Source organism: Cibotium barometz, chromosome 62, assembly GCF_041138505.1.
Source record: "Cibotium barometz isolate CiBa-2024 chromosome 62, ASM4113850v1, whole genome shotgun sequence".
NCBI classification, from domain to species: Eukaryota; Viridiplantae; Streptophyta; class Polypodiopsida; order Cyatheales; family Cibotiaceae; genus Cibotium; species Cibotium barometz.
Genome location: NC_141107.1, coordinates 7,864,325 through 7,870,125, shown reverse-complemented (window position 1 = coordinate 7,870,125; position 5,801 = coordinate 7,864,325). Strand labels below are relative to the sequence as shown.

The following is a 5,801-nucleotide window of genomic DNA, read 5'->3' as shown; positions in this document are numbered from 1 at the left end:
GTCAAGTACTTGGTCTATAGTGAAGACCTCAAAACACCATATTGGGGAATATGGGAATTTCCCACAAGTTTGGGACACGTGGTCAAAAGTTTGGATTAACCATAACTTGAACACCCCTAATCCAAAATGAGCGCTTTATAGCTCTTTAGATTCCACTTTTCAAGCGCTTCCCAACGATAGGTCATATGATAGGGTTTTGAGAAACTTACAAACATGTTATCCATGTCCCCTTTTTTAAGTATTCAAAAATGGGAATTGGGAAATTCCCAAATTCACTAATATGGTGTTTCAAAGCATTAAGAGAATTAAATTTGATTTAGACAGTGTCTCAGTGACTAGTGTCAAAGCATTAAGAGAATTAAATTTGATTTAGACAGTGTCTCAGTGACTAGAGAATTAAATTTGATTTAGACAGTGTCTCAGTGACTAGTGTCAAGTACTTGGTCTATAGTTTTGCAATGGTTAGGAATTATGCAATTCAATGTTTTCCTTACAGTACTTTGTTTGGGAATGTGGCTATAGGTACTTCAACTATTTGAAGGGACATGGGTTCACGGATGCTCTTCCTATCAGAGCTAGAAAATGGGTTGTATTGGCTAAAAACGAGGGGGTTTGTATGTACCCCCCCTCCCATGCACACACTATCCGAATGGGAGTTGCAGCAGTGTCCATGGTGGATCGATCTAGACTCTGGACACACACGCTTGAGAGGGAAAAGGAGATTTACAAGAAGATGAAGATGGACCACAGGAAGGACGAGGAACGCATGGAAAATGGTAAATATCAATGATCCCATCCAATTAATCATATTTTCGTTTGAAAATAATAAGAGCTAGAAATAATGCTAAATAAGCAAATTTTACAGAAGTAAAAAGAAAGGAGAAATTGAATGATGAAGCAGAAGATGAAGACCTTATGGATGAGGAGGAGAACACAACGCCCACTATAGGGAGGAAAACACTTAAGAAGAGTAAAACCTTTTTGTTCTTACAGGAGCATGTAGCACTTGCTCCATTGTCAGATGTTGGAAGTAGGTGTATTGTTGTCGTCGGGGATTATATATGCATTACAAAATACTTTGCAGGTGGCTTGAGGAACTCTACATTTACTTTGATACATGAGCATATGACACGAGTGAGGCCCACAGAGAGGCAGTATGTCAAGAAGGGTAGGGTTGTCACATGGGCTTTAGACTTCATCTTTTTGGATCTTCCATGTGGTGTTCTTCCTCGTAGTGGTGGAGAGCCATGTCCAATATGGGATAGGCTGACAGAGGAGCATGTACGATTTGGGATTGCTCTTGCTGCCTCCACATTGGTGGCAGATTGTGGTTTGCTACTGGTCATGGCTTTCTTTGCAGGTGCTTGCAATGTAAATGTATATGTCATGTTTATAGTCCGTGAAAGGGAGGAAGGGTGTTGAACCACTGCAAGAATGTGCCTCTAGGGAAGGACAGAGCTGTTAGAGACATATATGCTGCCAATGACTAAATTTCCAATATCTAAGGTAACCTCTATAAAGAGGCCCCAACTCGATTCATGATTGTGCAGAAGTTAAGGAAAAAACTGATTTTTTACAATAGTGAGGGTGCCTGAATATTGACCCCTTTATACCACCATAAAACAACCTGGTGTATTGCTTATGATGCTTGATCCGTTGTGTTAAGGTATGCAATTTATGCTCTTGAACACGTACAATATCTAAGTGTAGAGCTGAAACCTAGCTCCAGAAAGCTTTAAGCTTATTAGGGCAATTCAGTCCTTTAACATTAAACGAAGCAACTTTCATGAATTTCCCTAGCTGAATCTATGTCATTCATTATAATTTCTATGTTGACTCCAGATGCTTGAGAGTCACGGGGAAGAGTGGAGGAACCGTGTTAATTGTGGCATATTTGTCTAGCAGAGCTTGGGCTCCTTCAGATTGGAGAAGAGAAAAACTATTTGTGTTGGTATAGCCAGAAGCAAAAGATTGTCTTTGACCTTTTTTTAGGAGGGGATTGTTTGCTAGTTACAAGAGTGAACCCTTCAGCATCCATAGGTATCGTCCCCTTGTCGTGAAGCCTAATAGGGGGAATATGGCTAGAGCAGGGTTTTGGATTCTAGATGAAGGCATGGCTAATACACTTACTGTGGTTGCGTTCAGGCTTGCTTGCATTTAGTCATTATAAATACTTTTTTTAAAGGAGGGCTAATATGTGCCAGGCCCTCTTAGACAAGGGCTGGTTCCTGTAAAGGATTGTTTCTTCCTTCTTAATTCGGCACGCTCGTTGAGCCTCCGCACATGATTGGGCAAGCCGCACACAAAATCCTGAGCCTTCTGCCCCCCACTAGAGAGCCCAGATATATTCTCCACATTCCATTGTCTCAACAAGTGTTCGAAAATGTCTGCATAGTCTGTTGCCGTGTACACACCAACCCTTTCTGTAAGCATACCTACATCTCTGAAGAGGTTTTTGTTCTGTCCATCATACATGAGTTGGGCAGGCATGGTGATCTTCTTCCTCATCATTTTCTCCAAGCAGAGCATAGTGGTATCAGGATCGATCTCGAAAAGTTTCCCAACAATTTTGGTGTATGCGTTCTCATGCCTCTTCTCATCAGAGGCTATGGTTCCACAAATCTGTGCTAATTTTAAGTCCCCAAACTTCTTTGCCTGCCGTGCAATATTCCCATGAGACATGAAAGTGGCCCTTTCTTGAAAGCATGTGTATATGTATGCAATATAAGGGTTGTTCTCAAACTGAGTGTCCTGCAGATTAAACAACAGTGAAGAGAGGCTCAATTACGAGAGAGAGCGAGAAAGAGATCGGGTGTTGCTGAAACAAGACTAGTGCTGCTGATGAAGGATATATATACTCACCATTCCTGCACGGATCAAGTGCTGTGTGGTCTTCTCAATCATCCTCACATCAACTTTGCCAGTGAGGTAGAGATACTTGTTCAGTAGGTCTCCATGCCTGTTCTCCTCTGCAGACCAGGCACGAACCCACCTCGCCCAAGGGGTGAGGCTACATCCTGTGTCATCGCTCACCCCATCCAAACTGTTGAGCGTCGCGTGATATGTGGGGAGGGCCTCCTCAGTGAGCATAGCTGCCACAACACACACCAGATAATCATCTGGCAACTCCGCAGCACGTTCTCGGAGCTCCTGCACCTCATGCAGAAAGCTCTCTGATGTGGGCTCCGGCAAGAAATCCTGTGGCTGCCAGCACTTCTCCACAGGCTTGAGATAGGGCAGAATGCTTCTTTCTGCCCAGCCCTGCAAGGAGTTGAAGATCTCCACCTTCTCCGGAGGCATGGAGTGGGTGGCTTGACGACGCGGTCGATAGTGGGGCACCACTTCCTGCACCACCTTCTCTTGCACGGCATCTCCTGATCTGCGTGTCAAAGAATATTGTATAGAAATTAGTACAAAAGCTACGTATACGGCAGATTAAGCTCATGTAATTAATTTATCCAATCCATAGCAAGCAGCAGGCGGCTAGCTAGCTATGGTGCATTGCACCTGCAATTCAGTACGGCCGCTTGCAAATATAGGGTTCCTCAAACAGCAGCTATTGCTTACTTGGGCGGCAGCAGGGTTGCAGTCATCCTCACAGTGCGATTTGCGCTCACGCCTTTCCATTTGATCAGCGCCTGCAAGAAGCTGCCTCTCAAAGAAGAAACGCCAAGCACCGTACTACTACTGGGCTGGCAGCCATGAGAGCTGCCTGCAAGACCTGAAGACGCTGTTGTTGTTGTTGTTGTTGTTGTTGCAGCTGAGAACATGATGAAAGCCATGGCAACACACAAGAGAGGAACGCACTGGCGAATGACGACCGATTCTAGAGCGCTTGATCGTCGTTTTAAAAGCGCATCAACCTACGTACCCAACCAACCTCTCAGCACGCCCACAAAGCTGAACTGTTTCCCTGAAAATCGAAGGAAAAAGCCCACCACCAAGGACAAGATTACTTATTATAATTAAGCGATTGGTTGGGGACAATGTTTTCTTAATATATGTCTTATAATACGGTGGTGCATTCTTATAAGAATTAAGCGATTGGTTGTGCAATGTGCTTTTGGAAATTCAAAATCCCATCATCAACAACTAGTAAACAAAGTGGGTGAGGTAAGTAAAGGCTGTTTGTGTCTCTAAACTCTTAGTAGAATAGCCCTTGCCTCCCTGTCTCTGTCTCCAGGTAGCAATTTGGCCTCCATCGCGGATAGGACCGATTCCTTAATATCTCAAAAGGGAAAAAATAGCCCTCTAGCATACACTTTCAACATTTCCACCTGCAAGGTTCCGGAAGTTTTCACTTGCCTTTGAAATATCGTCCTAACTAGAATATAAAAATCGTGTAGTTTGTTTCCATGATGCTTTGCATTCGCCACCAACTATACCTACTTTGAAGTAGATTCATGTGTAGATTTTTTAAATCAAACAAAAATTGGCCAAGCTCAAGGCCTCTAGTATCTTGATTAGTTTTAGGAACAATCTTTTTCCCTAACTAGGGTAGTGTAATGTGCTTGAAAACTCAAACCCATCTTCTAGTTTTCTAACTAGGGTAGTGTAATGTGGTTGACAACTCAAACCCATCTTCTAGCTTTCTAACAACACGTCCACCTAAGCAAGCGACGAGTGCCCTTCATCATCTCAGGATATTTTAAGGCTCCACATGAAAGAAACATATTGAAATTTTACTATCTTCAAAAATATTCGATGATGACTGTAAATTTTTACCTTCAATTGTTACGTAGGAGAGAATAAAACAAAACATAGTGCAAATGCCCCACAAATATTGTGGTTTCCAACTCTAGCAATAGGTTTTTTGAATTGCCAAATTGAACATAGATCAAAAATTAAAAAACACAACATTTTTGTGTGGCAATAAAGTTAGAGATAATTTTGAGGCAACACCGTCTTCTTAATTAAAATTTCAGATTGAGGTATGCATGTAGTTTACAAATACAGAAAACAAGATGCAAGAGAATTTTGCTTACTTGGGTTACAATCATCATCACACTCTTTCGGGTGGAAGCCAATAATCGAGGCCTATTTTTTTTAAAAATGCCCTAATTCATTTCATTTACATCATACTTTCTAAATACCGGTTCAATTGTAACTTGGTAGAGAATCAAAGGAAAAAAACTGCAAATTTCAAAGTGATATTTCAAAGGTCAACCCTTTTTAAAAATTCGAGCCTTGAAATGACACCAGCATAGCTTGCTTAGTTGGAGAAGCCTTGCTAGGGTATTGAGTATAGCTAGTCAGATGGGTTTTTAATTTCCAAGCACATTCCTCCACCCTAGTTAGAAAAAAAACATTATTCTAATTAGAAGTCTTTACTTCTTCCTTTAAAAACATCCACATGTATAGAGAACTTCTACAACACAGAGCGAAGAGTGACATGGTTACCAAAACTAGTTTTAATTAGTATCATATGTGGGTGCAACGACAATGTTTGTGGGCTTTTTCTCTTGTTCTTATATTATCTTTTCCAAGTTACAACCGGTTGGGAGTCTGAAAGATAATAAGTTTCACCACCCTAGTTAGAAAAAAGTATTGTTCTAAATAGAGGTCTTTACCTTGGTAGGTTTCTCTTTCAAAAACATACACATGTATCAATTTCATATTCAAGAAAAAATTTTACACAAGGAAAAATGTGGCATGGTTGGCAATTAGATGCAATTTAGTAGTTTCCCAAATCTCACACCAAGGACACTTGATGTCCTCTCTAGAATTCACAAAGGCATAAAACAATTATTACATAACCATAGCTTTCAACGAAAATACTTAATCAAATCAAGAATAACATA

At 41.2% G+C, this 5,801-nt stretch overlaps 1 pseudogene; it reads right to left on the bottom strand.

Moving 5' to 3' along the window:
- Positions 1-2,190: 2,190 nt before the first annotated feature.
- On the bottom strand, positions 2,191-3,789 carry LOC147604098 (stearoyl-[acyl-carrier-protein] 9-desaturase, chloroplastic pseudogene; annotated as a pseudogene).
- Between the last annotated feature and the right edge of the window lie 2,012 nt (positions 3,790-5,801).